Source organism: Sturnus vulgaris, chromosome 11, assembly GCF_052056855.1.
Source record: "Sturnus vulgaris isolate bStuVul1 chromosome 11, bStuVul1.hap1, whole genome shotgun sequence".
NCBI classification, from domain to species: domain Eukaryota; kingdom Metazoa; phylum Chordata; class Aves; order Passeriformes; family Sturnidae; genus Sturnus; species Sturnus vulgaris.
The window spans coordinates 2,521,759-2,534,695 of NC_142253.1; the positions used below are offsets into that span (position 1 = coordinate 2,521,759).

General features: G+C 40.5%; 1 long non-coding RNA gene across 1 annotated transcript; it reads right to left on the bottom strand.

The window, feature by feature from the left end:
* Positions 1–60: 60 nt before the first annotated feature.
* LOC148222461 (uncharacterized) lies at positions 61–8,669 on the bottom strand. Its single transcript, XR_015805959.1, has 4 exons — positions 8,440–8,669; positions 7,438–7,539; positions 5,380–5,436; positions 61–237 (listed from the first exon to the last, which is right to left on the bottom strand). It is a non-coding gene; the product is annotated as an uncharacterized LOC148222461 (long non-coding RNA).
* Positions 8,670–12,937: the final 4,268 nt, after the last annotated feature.

Below are 12,937 nucleotides of genomic sequence, written 5' to 3' on the forward strand. Positions count from 1 at the left end.
CTTTTTTTTTTTAAAATACTTACCAGCAAACTTGCTGTCAGTCTTTGGTTTCTCCTCCCCTGGAATGTCACCTTTTCCTGCCAGGGGTTGCTGTGGGAGGCTGAGCTCTGCCAGCATGAACAACTTTTACCTCTCCTTGAGCTTGGAGTAACATTGCCAGCCCTGAAGTCCTGGATCAAGGGGAAAATTCAGCTCCAGAAATTTCCAATCCAGGTGATGTGAACTTGCTGATTAACTCTGTGAATGAAATAAATGCTTTAGTGGAGTGCTGAGATGACAGCAAATGAAAATCTGTCCTAAAATACAGCAAAACCTGCAGGAAATTCCAGGGAGCTGCTGAGGAAGCAGCGTTCTCTTGAGCTGAAATGTTTAAACTTTTTGACTCTTGCCTTGTTCTTTTGGGCTGGGGGGAACGCGAGTCCACGTGGTGGCCATGGCCACCAAAGTGCCCCTATTAATCTGGATTTTCTGCTCCCTGGCTGCTAGCAGTAAGGACAGTTAACATTCCAATATCAGTTCCCCTTCAAGGATACTGAAGAGCATTGGAATCATTAAGCTCTGAGATCAGTAATTTACTAATGAGAAAACTGATTCAAAGAGAAATTAGGAGCTTATTCTCCCCTCCACTGAAGCCAGTGGAAATCACTTTCTGGTTTCCCTGGGCAGACCGTGTGTGGCTTGTGAAAGGTCACACAAGCAATCACAGAAAAATTGGACTTGAAGTCCAACACCTCTTTGCTTGTTCAGCACAAGAATAATTGTCCTTTACCCAGAGCCTGAATCCTTTGTGTCTGAATCTCTTTTCCTTAAAGCAGTTGTGAAATATTTAAATGCATTCAGATTTTCTAAGCCTACATTTTCAAGTTCTTGGAAGTAGCTGAACTTCATTAAAAAGCTGCTGCTCTGTATTGCTGAGACCTTTCTGAGGCATCCTGGTTTTTGTGAGGACACTGAAGAAGACACAATTTAATCCTTCAAAATTATTATTTTAGAGGTTGTGCTCTCCAAGGGCCTGATCCAAAGTGTTCTGTACTCAGCAGCCTCGAGGCTCCTGGGGTTTTTTTCAGACCCCTCTCCCTGGCAATATTTCAAGCAGTTGCTTTGGTATTTTCATGCATTGCTCGTGTGGCTGGAAACGTTTTCACACCAAGAGTCCAGATAAATGCCAGTTCTGCCATCATAATACACCTCCACACAGGTAAGAAACACAGTGTTGTGTTTATAAATGTGATTCTGCAGTAACTCACATATAGGAGAGTTTATGCACAGAATCACCAGAGCTTACACAGGATTATTTATCAGCATGGCCTATGGAGAGACCTGGCGTGGGGCATTAGCACCCACTTGACAGAACAGGAATAAACATTTCCTGAAAGGGCTCTGGGAAGGTTTATCACAAACACAGCTCTGTAATGAACCCATGGAATATTTATGCTGCACATTCCACGTGAAATATGGGAGAGCTGCCCAAGTAAAGCCCTCCCAAAACAAGGCAAGCAGGACACTTTTATAATGGTGATAAAACTGCAGCAGCATTTCTGGACTTTTATGAACCTTATGCTTCCTATCAGTGTTCCTTCAAATTATTTATCACTTAAACATCATTCCAGCACAATTGAAATAAATGTATTTCCATGGCAGACAGAACAGACTGGAGTTTTTGCACTACTCTGGGCTTAACAAATTCCAGTGTGCAGTGAGTGGCAAAAGTATTATTCTACTGTGTCATATAAAGGATTATTTCAGATGTTTGAAATAATGCATACAGTTAAAGGTTATGGGAGAATAATGTTAAAGAAATTCATTGTTTCAGGGTTGGCTGGTAATCTGAATGATAAAAAGGTGATGACTGTTACAGCCTTGAAGCATTACAGTCATTTGGCTATGATAATAGTTCTCAGATTTGGTTATGGCCCTAATATGTTACCTGAAAGTTAAAATCAGATTCTCAGCCCTGTTGGCACATAATGATCACTTACTGTCTAGAATGTAATTTCTGAAAGAGAATGAGAGTTGATCTTGAGGATAAATCCTGCTTTATTTTATGGTTTTCCTTTTTTTACCCCCCTTTTTTCAGAAGAGCTAAACATGGAGTTTGTATTTCAGAGAAGGAATCAATTCAGGATCATCATTTCTTGAAACACACCGAGATAAATCTGTCTCCTGCCCCCTGCTTTTATAGCTCTTTGTTCCAAGCTGTTATGGACCATGGGCAGGCAATATTTCTGCTGCTAGAGGCAATCCCCCAAAGCTGTCAGGTGGCACAGCTTCAAACCAGACCCTACAGATGGTTTGGGCTTTGCTTTTGGAATCCTTGAACCAGACAAGGAGCAGCTCTCAGAAACCTGTCCTGGTGTTTGGGCTTGGCTGGGGTCAGAGGGAGGGACACAGGCTCCAAGGTGACTTTGCTCAGAGGGAAAGAATCCCAGAATGGTTTGGGTTGGGAGGGACCTTAAATCCACCCAGTGCCACCCCTGCCATGGCAGGGACACCTCCCACTGTCCCAAATCCCAGTGTCCAACCTGGCCTTGGGCACTGCCAGGGATCCAGGGGCAGCCACAGCTGCTCTGGGCACCCTGTGCCAGGAATTCCTTCTTTATATCCCACCTAACCCTGCCCTCTGTCATTTTGAAGCCATTCCCTGTGTCCTGCCATTCCATTTCCTGCATTCTCAGCTTTCCCAGAACTCCAAACCTTCCCCATCCCTTCAGGAATACAGCAAGGAGGAGTCAGAGTCACAATTTTCACTCCTTTTCCACCACCCCGGGTCTTTGTCCCAGCTCTGTTACAAACAATTCCCACTCTCGTCACAGCACCAGCACTTCACAACCCTTAATTCATCATTTTTAGGATTCTCAAATGATAAAGTTGCTGCCTATGGTCACCACTACAGGTGGAACATCTAAGATTGCAATTTTAGCCACAGCAAGGTCACACAGTAAAGCTCAAATCAGAAAAGAGATCAATAATTATTTGCATTGTGTGTTATAAGTACAGAATAAAGTTTAGCAGTAGAAGAGCTGGGAAAGTTAAAGCATTTTTCTATTTGATTCTCCCTCTGGAGAAAAAGTCCCACCCCAAAAAAAATCCTCGACAACAAACAACCCAAAAAATCCCCTGAAAACCCAAGAACCACAAAAAATAAAGAAAAAAAGAAAACTAAACAAAAACTGAAAAAACCCAAAAAGCAAACAAAACCAAACAAAAACAAAACGGCAAACAAACAAAATTTAAAATAAAACCAAACAAACCATTAAAACCCAACCAAACAATAAAGAACAACACAAACAAACAAACAAAAAAAAAAACCCACATTAAAAAACCCCACAAAAACCAAAATCAAACCCCAAAACAACCCAAGAAGAAATTCAAGAAAAAGGACAGAAAAGAACAGGAATAATATTCCAGTGAAAGCTGCTTCCAGACGAGCTGAAAAATAAGTGAGATGGTGTCACAATTATTACAATGCAGACGAGAAATTCAATATTTGTTCTGCAGTTTGTTCTCTGCTTTGTTTTATGGGGCTGGGAAGTGTTTGATTAAAAAGGGAGCCGTGTTTGCAGGGTGTATTATTCTTTCCTGATTTCACTTTTATAACTCAGGGTAGTCTAATAAATTTCTTACCCCAGAATCTTTCTTATGTCTCTGCATTTCTGGAGCTTCACAGGGATGATGATTGGAAATCAAACATTCAGGGGAGATACTGCAGTTAAGTATTAAACCTGACAGCTTTTATATGGCGAGTACAATAATTGATTTCATGTTATGCTAACCTGCTCGGCAGGTTAAAGCAGCCAGGAGAGTTCCATTTCATAGAGTAGCACTGAATTATTATTTTTTTAAGGTTTTTAAAGGCACTGAGTCAATTTACATTTCAATTTTCCTTTCTAAACACTTACATAGATGAAGAATGCAGAGAGCGCTTGTGCGGGCAGGAGGACAAATTCAAACCTGAAATTTCCTCTGAGGACAAAAAAAAAAAAAAAAAAACCGCTGAAGTAATAAAAAAAAATCAGGAAAATATTGAAAATAAGTCAGATTCTTGAAGGGAATGGTTATATCTTTAATTGCTGTCTTTGTTCTGGTTTATTTAGCACCTGCTGGTGGCTTCTTGGAGTGGGGAATGCTGTGGAAAAAGTCTGAGGGATTCCTGAGTTTTTAGAGTTAAAAAACCTGACACTCTTCTAAGGAATATGGTACCAAAATCCATACTGGCATAATGTCAGTGCTGAAAATTTTGGAAGTCACTCTGTTCTTGCTCAGAAAAGGTCCAGGGAAAAACTGATACTTCCAATATTGGTAATGCTCAGGCTGGAGTGAACAGTTTGTTATCAAGCCCCCAAAATGGAAAATAATCTGTGCTCTAAACCAGGGCTTTTCAAAGCACATATATTAATATCAGGAAATAAAGGTGGGATCCACGGAGTGTTGGTGGACATGAACATTGCCCAACTTTCCATTTCCCTCTGCTTCACATCATCTCAACCAGGCAGCAGAGGGGTTTTTAATGTGTGTCTTATTTTTCAGGATGTCCCTAAACTGAAAATAAAGAGGTCTGGGTTGAAGTGCCTTTGACTTTCTCTGCTGTTTCACTTCATTTACACATTTTACCCCTGGAACAGGGAGGTTTCCTCCTGTGGGCATCTGCTCCAGGATTCACACCCTGGTCCCACTCCACAGCCACGCTATGCCAAATAAAAAGTCTTCAACTTCAGGATGAATTGATGACAAACTCCTTTTTTACCCACCCCTAAGGGTTATTGCACGCCCCAGTGCCTGTTGAGGTAACAGAATTTTCAGTAAGGACCTGTACATGGTCAGAGACTTCATTTTCCAGGCATAAATACAATTTTTGCTGTATTTATGGTGAGAAATGAGTGTCACTTCCTTTCTGCACATTAGGGCTGCTGAGCTGAAGAAAATGGGTATAACTTTTCTCTTAATTCTATAATCTTATTATCCCAGCTCCAATAAAAACTGATAATGAAATCTGAGGATATTGAGAACTTGGATTTTTTCCATCAAGTTTAACTTGGTATTTTTTTCGAGCACTCTGGTACTTACCATAGCCCAACTCTTTTTAAGACCATCCAGGGAAACATAAACCCTTGCAGCGAGCCATTTTCTGTCAAAATTATATCTGACCTGCATATTTTTGCAATTCTCTGATGCATTATGCAGTCAGATCAGGCTGTTCCTTGACCACTTGTTCACCCCCATCAATTGCATTAGCATTTAACGTGTCAGTTTAAATTACAAAGGTAACAAAGGTTTAGGAAGGTTACAATAGATCCAATCTCAGGCAGAAGTGGGGAAAAATAATCTTAAATCATCCTTGCATGGGAGTGTTATTTTTCCTCCTGACATGCATTTACTCACCTTCTAGAGCATCACTGGGAACTTTTTCTGGTGAGGACTCCATGGGATCAGCACAGCCTGTCAAATAAGAGAAGAACCACCCCTGAGACAGGCAGAGATATTTCATTTGAACTTAGATTGCATCTCCTGTGTCTTTACTAATTTTCCTTTCTATTCTCCATCCTTTTTTTCAGGGCTAAATTCCCTCTTTTTCTCTCTCTGGAGAGTCTGTTCTTCATTGTGTCTGAGCAGTAAATTAGGGACTATTCTACAGGCACATAAGAACATCATCAAGGATTGGAGTCTTTTAAATTCTTAATCCTTTAGCCTTGAACAGAATCAGAGAATCATTAAGGGTGGAAAAGACCTCTAAGCTCATCAAGCCCAACCATCAACCCCAATCCCTGTCCTCAAGTGCCACATCCACATGTTTTTTGAACATTTCCAGGGATGGGGACTCCACCACTGGCCTGGGTGGTTTGTTCCAATCCTTGACAGCTTTTACAGAGGGAAATTTTTCCTGAGATCTTCCATAAATCTCCCCAGCATGAAGATACCTGCAAGAGGGACAGGACTGCTTCTCCTCAAATCCCTCACCATCCTGTGCTGTGGATTTGCCACTCTGCCACATCAGGGTTTGGGGGGTGTATTAATAAAATTCCAGTAAATTTAGGGAAAACCCTGTTCCTTTTAAAATAACTTTATAAGCTTGGGAAAACCTGGAGGTCATGTTAATTTTACCTGGGATTTTTCATATTTATACAATGACTTAAAAACACACACGGGCAGTGATGTCAGAATCCCAACTGTGGGTTGTCTGAATGCAAAATGTGATATAATTCCTCCCACATCTACTCATTCCAACCTTTCTGTGCCCTCCCAGCACCAACCCAGGCAGCTGAGCAACATAAAAACACTGCATGGCCTTCTGGAAAAATAAATCAGCACATGATGGGTCAGAAATGCCCCTGAGTAAAGAGTTAGGAAAAATACAATCACAAAACCAAAATTCTGATAACTCACAAATTTATGTACTTATTGATTTATGTATTTATACATAAATATGTGCATTTGCAATACACTATGCAATTATATTTATGTATTTATCCATCGTTAAGTGCATCACAAATACAGGTATTCCTTTTTTTAATAAAAGTGGAACAAAAAGCTTCTGCCAACAATATTCACATGCACAAAGCTCCCATCAAATCTGCCTGCATGGAAACTGCAGCTGTAAGGTGGGAAAGCAGCAAAATTAAAAGGAAAGCCAGATTGTGGCTGTTCCTGAGCTAAGGAAGCATAGTTATAAATGTCATTTAAAATAAGCAGATATTTTTTAAATTCTTGATTTCAGTGTGGCCAGAACATGTTAAAAAGGTCCTAAAACAACAATGCCTGCGTCTTAAGTTTGAGCAATAGCTAAAGGCTAAAAATAATATTGAAAAAGTAGTTTAAGGAGATTTTTTTTCTTTTTTTTTCTGTGCACAAATGCCATCATTTCCACATGCAGCTGTGGCACATGAAGTGTGCTGTGATGAATGGTGTTTAATAAGCAGCAGAGCAGAGCTTGCCCTACATTTGGCTGGAGTGGCTCCTCTGCTGGGATTGGGATGTGCCACTTCCATGGCCCCAGTCGTGGAGCAGCTGGGCTGCCTTCCTGCAGGAGGGGGCTTGAGCAGGGTCTGTGTGTGTGGGCTCTGGGCAGGACAGCTGGCTGCTGGAATTAGCTAGATGGAATTATCCACATGTGCAGATTTATTTAAATGTGTAACTGATGGAATAGCTGGGTGAGAAGGGACCTGAAATCCCATCCAGTGCCACCCCTGCCATGGCAGGGACACCTCCACTGCCCCAAATCCCAATGTCCAGCCTGGCCTTGGGCACTGCCAGGGATCCAGGGGCAGCCACAGCTGCTCTGGGCACCCTGGGCCAGGGCCTCATCATTCTCACAGGAATGATTTTTTGACCAATATCCCATCTAAACCAATTCTCTGTCAGTTTGTGTCCCATCACTCCATCCCTTGTCAATTGTCTCTCTCCATCTTTCCTGTTTCCCTTTCAAGGTCACCCTGAGCTCACCCCAAATCTTCTCCTGTCCAGGTGAACAATCCCAGCTGTGCCAGCCTTTCCTCCCAGCAGAGCTGCTCCATCCTCTACTCACCTTGGAGAAGTTTCCCACAGCTGAGATGGGACAAAACTGAAGTTAATAAACTTTGGTCCTGATCTTCCAGGATTTCTGATTTCCAAGATTTTCTCTGATTCCAGAGAAAAAAACAAGATACTAACTAACAAAAGCCAACTACAAGCATATTCAAAAGTTGTGTTACCACACTTTGATTATGCAGATGTTATTTGAAGCAACAAAAACTGCTCTGCCCTGATCAGAAAACTCTTCATAAGAAAGGATGAAGTACTTCTCTTATTTCAGATAATATCCTGGGATAGGCCAAAGGAAAATGAGAATTTAAATAGAGAAGAGGCCTTGTAAAATAATCTCATCATGACCTGCACCCATGCACTGTAAAACAGTTCAGGACTTTTTGATCACTAGTGAGCCCCAGTCTGTGCCCAGCTTCTTTAAATATCATCAGCAAATGCATATAGAAAGATTCCTATACCCCCATTTGAAAGTCTAAGTTAATCTACTCCTTCTAATATTACATTTTCATAAATAAAATCTCCATTGTTTAGGTTTTTTTGTGGCATAAACCCAATTGCAACCACCAGTCCTACCAAAAATAACCCTCGACACCATTTGGTCTGTTTTAGCAATGAATATTTATAGGAGCTCAGGTGTCAGAGACTCCTTTCAGCTGAAGAAAGGGACTTTGTTGGGGTTTTATTGATGTAGCTCACGATATCCCTGCTCTTGTAGAACACAAGGTCAGGCTGAATTTCGATGTCAGAGCTCATTAAAGTGTGCACTGGGCACCCTTGGCTCGTGGTGCTCCCTGACCCCAGCACCCTGCAGTCCATGAACATCAGCAAGGCTTTCTCCTGCCACATTTGCAGCGTTTTTGCAGAGTCAGACAATCAATATTGGTAAAAAAAAAAAAAAAAAAAATAAAAAAAAGAAGTTACCTGCCTGTGATTTTCCTTGCAGCATTCCCAGCCTGGTGGTGTTGTCAGCTCTGAGTACAGCCTGCACTTGGTGGCTTTGAGTCTTTCCTTGGCTTGGTTCACAGCAACATTTTGAAAATAGATCCTTCCCTGCCTTATCCAGGAAAATAATCTCATTTGGAAGATGTTGTCTTTTAGCAGAACCCATGAAATCGTGGATCAGAGAGCTGGGCTTTGAACCTTCCAGCAAAGCTGAGAAATTTGCACAAAATGAGGTGGTTTTATTTCAACGACATCCTCTCCCTTCTCCAACAAATAAATAAAAGGGGGGGAAAAAAATTGCTGAGCTTCCTGTATTTCCCATTGCTGCTGTACTCTCAATCCGTGTGGAATTAGGTGGTGGATTTGATTTGGCACAATTTATGGTCTGTAATCAAGCTGCAAGCTCACAAATTCAGTGCCACTGCCTGTCATTGAGTCAAACTAAATAACTTCACATCCTGAAATTTGGGACCCTCCAATAATTCCTGTTTTGCAGAGCAAGGCCCCAGCTGAAGGCTGAGTGTCATTTTGGGAGTGCTGACCTTCCTTTGAGGCATTGCTGGGAATTTGTCACCGTTCTGTTCATGATTGCAGAGAAAATCCACCAGGCCTTGCTGCCTGTGCTGAAGTTCAAGATTGAAATATTGAAATATTTCAAGGGGCAATGGGTTTGCATTTGAACTGGGGGAAATGCTGGTGGAGCTGGGGGCTCGCTGAGATTTCTTGGTGTATTGTACAACAGGAGAATTCCACCCAAAAATGGAGAGCTTGGAATAAAAACAGGGAGAAAAAGTGATGATTTTCCTTACCTGAGGAATTCCACTGGAGCAAAACCCATCCTGGTTTTCTGGAAGTATTTCACATCACACTTTGTTACCCCCAGGGCTTTATTATTATTTTTTTTTTTTTAAATCTGATTGTGTTTAGTGTTTTGTTCTTCCAACTGCCAGAACTGCAACAGGAAAATTATGCTTGATCACAGTGAGACTATCAGAATTCACTAAACACATTTCTCATGCTTCTTAATCCTACAATTAATGAAATCTTATTATTTTCTTAATTCTACTGGCAATCTGAGGTTCCTGTAGGCTTTAGAGAACCTCCTCAAACTGAAGTCCAGCAGAGCTGGTAACCTGATTTCTGGAGATGCCTGAAGAGTCCAGCTGTGAAATTAGACAAAAATATTCAATATTTTAAGTGATTTGGGATGTCTCCATTGACAGATGTCTATCAAGTCATCCAAAACCTTTTCTTCTTAAAAAAACCCCTGTGGATAAAGAAGATTTTGCTTAAAAAAACACAGAGATTATTGCTTACAATTTAAAAAATCATGTTTCAGGAAACCACAACTCCCATAACAGAGATCCATGCCTGGATGAATCCATAAACAAATCTCAAGCTGACATACTTTGCATGGAATTCACTAAATTAGGTGGATTTTATACCTATTGAATGAACCAATAGAAAATGTGGGTGTGAACCCCTTTAATTCAATTTATTTGGATTTATTTGCTTTGGGAGATGTACAAATAGAAACTCAACCAAGGAAAAACACCCCTGCTCCTCCACTTTCTCTCCAGCTGATATTTTTATATTAATTTAAGTAATTGGGGAGGGAGATTAAAATATATAAATTTCTGCATTTATAGAAAGGCACCATTTTTCTATTAAAAGGTCTCAGAGAAATAAGAATAATATCGAGGACAGAGAACTGATCAATATTCCTCTCCAAGTGAACTGGCAAAATGTACTAATTAAATTAAAAATTCTGAAATTTAGAGTCTCAATAGCAAAGCAGAAGTTTTGTCCTCACTCACCTGCCAAGGTGGGATATTTCTGGAAAACCTTAGGGAGCAGGTGCTTTACTCTCTTGGGAATGGTAAAATATAAAGGAAAAATAAGAAACTAAGGAAGAAATAGGAAAACTTGTGAAAAGAGGCAGAAAAAAAAAACCCAATAATTTCTGCAAAGGGGGAAACTGAGCAGCTCTCTGAGGCAGAACTGAAGTAGATGAAACAAATCTTGGCATCCTAATGCTCAGTTTTTCTTTCTTCCCTTTTCTTTATCATCAAAGGTAGGAAAGCATTTCCTCTCCCATCTTAGATCAATCCATCAGACAGCAGAGCAGCAAAACTATGTAAAAAATATATATATATATATTTCCACAGCAATGGAAATTCTTGAAGAAATACCTGTATTTTTGCTTGATAAATTATTTCCTCATTTCTCTATTCATACAAAGCAGATGTATTTTCCTGCTCTGTTGAACAGAGAAATCCTGTGAGTTCCCAGAGAAAGTTGCTATTAGGTTATTTTTTCTCTGACTGAAGAAGTTATTTGCTGTAGTTTTCAAACCCTGCTGAAAAGCTTTGCTGTTCTTCCCGTGCCCCTGTTGAGCACAGGTGCAAATTATTTTTTTTAAATGTTATTTTAAATGAAAGATGGTTTCAAACTTTAAATTCAAGTGTTTTCTGTGAACCAGAGTGATTTCAAACTGACTTATCGGGATCCTGGTGTTGCAGTAATGCTAATTTCGAGCAGATTCATGATTAGAAATGGATCAATATTGTTTAGCACAAAGATTTGATGTTCGATAGGATTGAGGCAAAAAAGGAGAATCTCAGGAAGATCCCAGCAAAGCTAAACAGGATTGGGATGGGCTGGAATTTCCTAAGAAGAGAGGAGAGACAAGCAGGACCCCAAACTCGGCTCTGAGATGGAGACAAGCTGCTCTCAGGAGAGCAGAATTCACCAAAAATATAAAAACCAGGCTGTGAATGCTGATTTTCCCTTTAAACCCTCAAGTTTTCTCTAAGTTTGGAGGATGAGCAAGGAAGTTTCCCACTGGGTGTGGACTGAGCTTGGTTTTCCCCCAGGTTTTCAGCACTTTGCAGGAAGTTCTGTACGAGACAGGGTGTAAAGCTGTGATCTCACATTGCCACCCACCAACACTCCCCCTGCTTTTTTGGTGTTGTTTTTTTGCTTTTTTTTTTTTTTTTTTTTTTTTTTTTTCCTTTTGTCAGGTCACTCAAATTAATCGGTTTCAACTTTTTTTTTTTTTTTTTCCAAGTGGAAAAGTTCATTAAAATGTTGAAAAATTGCCATCACAAGGAAAAGCACAATCTCCTGTTAACAGTGTCAACCTGCTACTGCTCTGGCTGCTTTTTTCTTCTTAATTGGATCTGGTGAATCCAATTCTGCTTAGCAAACAGCTTGGATTTGGGCAAATCAGCAGGTTTTTTTTTTTTTCCCAGTGGGGGATGACCAAAAAAGTTATCAAGAATTTCCCAACCATCCCAAATAACTTCCCAGATGTGGTGGCATCTTACTAAAGTCATAGCCTATTTAAAACTTGTTTCTTGTACATTTAAGTTCTTGCTGAAGTGCCAGGGGACAATCAGTCACCACTTGTACTCAATAAAGTGGGAGATGATACTTCAGGAATCGATGCAGCTCTGCAGAGATTTGAAAGATGTGCATTTCTTGGAGGAAGCAGTAAATAAAAATAAAGCCTCACTGGGATTTAATTTCAGTGTCCAATGGGTGAGTTTGTACTTGTGTGCATGTATAAATAACTTAATTTCAAATAAAGATGCCAAAGGAAAGGGAAAATTGTAAACTTAGCAACTATTGACTAATATACAAAAAAATAAGGCCAATGTCATCAAGTTGCACTCTGCTATTCTAATTCTGCATTCATTTGCATAAAATCCTTGATGATTTGATGCAGATAATTCCTGACTCTCCACTCCATCAAGAAAAATCGATTTGTGGATATTATAGACTAAATCAAGATTTTCCTGGGTTTTTTTTCCCCACCCCAAGCTCCACTTCTCTCACAGGTGAGTTGCAGAGGTGAGAGGAGCAGTTCCTGGCACTGAGTACACAGGAAGTACAAGGAATAATCTTATCTCAATATTGGGTTAATACTATTAAAGCTATTAAAGCATTTTAAAGACTTCTTGGCCAACTCACAATTAACACTTCTTCAATCTCCTTAAATTATCAAGCACTATGAAAACAGACAAGGTCATTGTTTTATCTGCAATAAAGTCAAAGGAATTGCCAGAGAGTCTTACACGTATAATTAACAGTGTGCAATTTATTCAATAAAGCTCTCATTTAATTACAGGAACCTATTACACTGAGTGATGCGTTAGGGGTGATTTATATCTCAGATGTAAATATTCAGAAAGAGGCCTCCCATAATGAAAGCAGCTGCTCCCTGCTCTCCATCCATGTTCAACTGCAGTGTGTGGGTACAAGATATTAAATATTGGGCAGGAATTGTTCCCTGGCAGGGTGGGCAGGGCTGGCACAGGGTGCCCAGAGCAGCTGTGGCTGCCCCTGGATCCCTGGCAGTGCCCAAGGCCAGGCTGGACATTGGGATTTGGGACAGTGGGAGGTGTCCCTGCCATGGCAGGGTGGGATGGATGGATTTTAAGTTCCTTCCCAACAATCCCTCTTGGGATTCTGG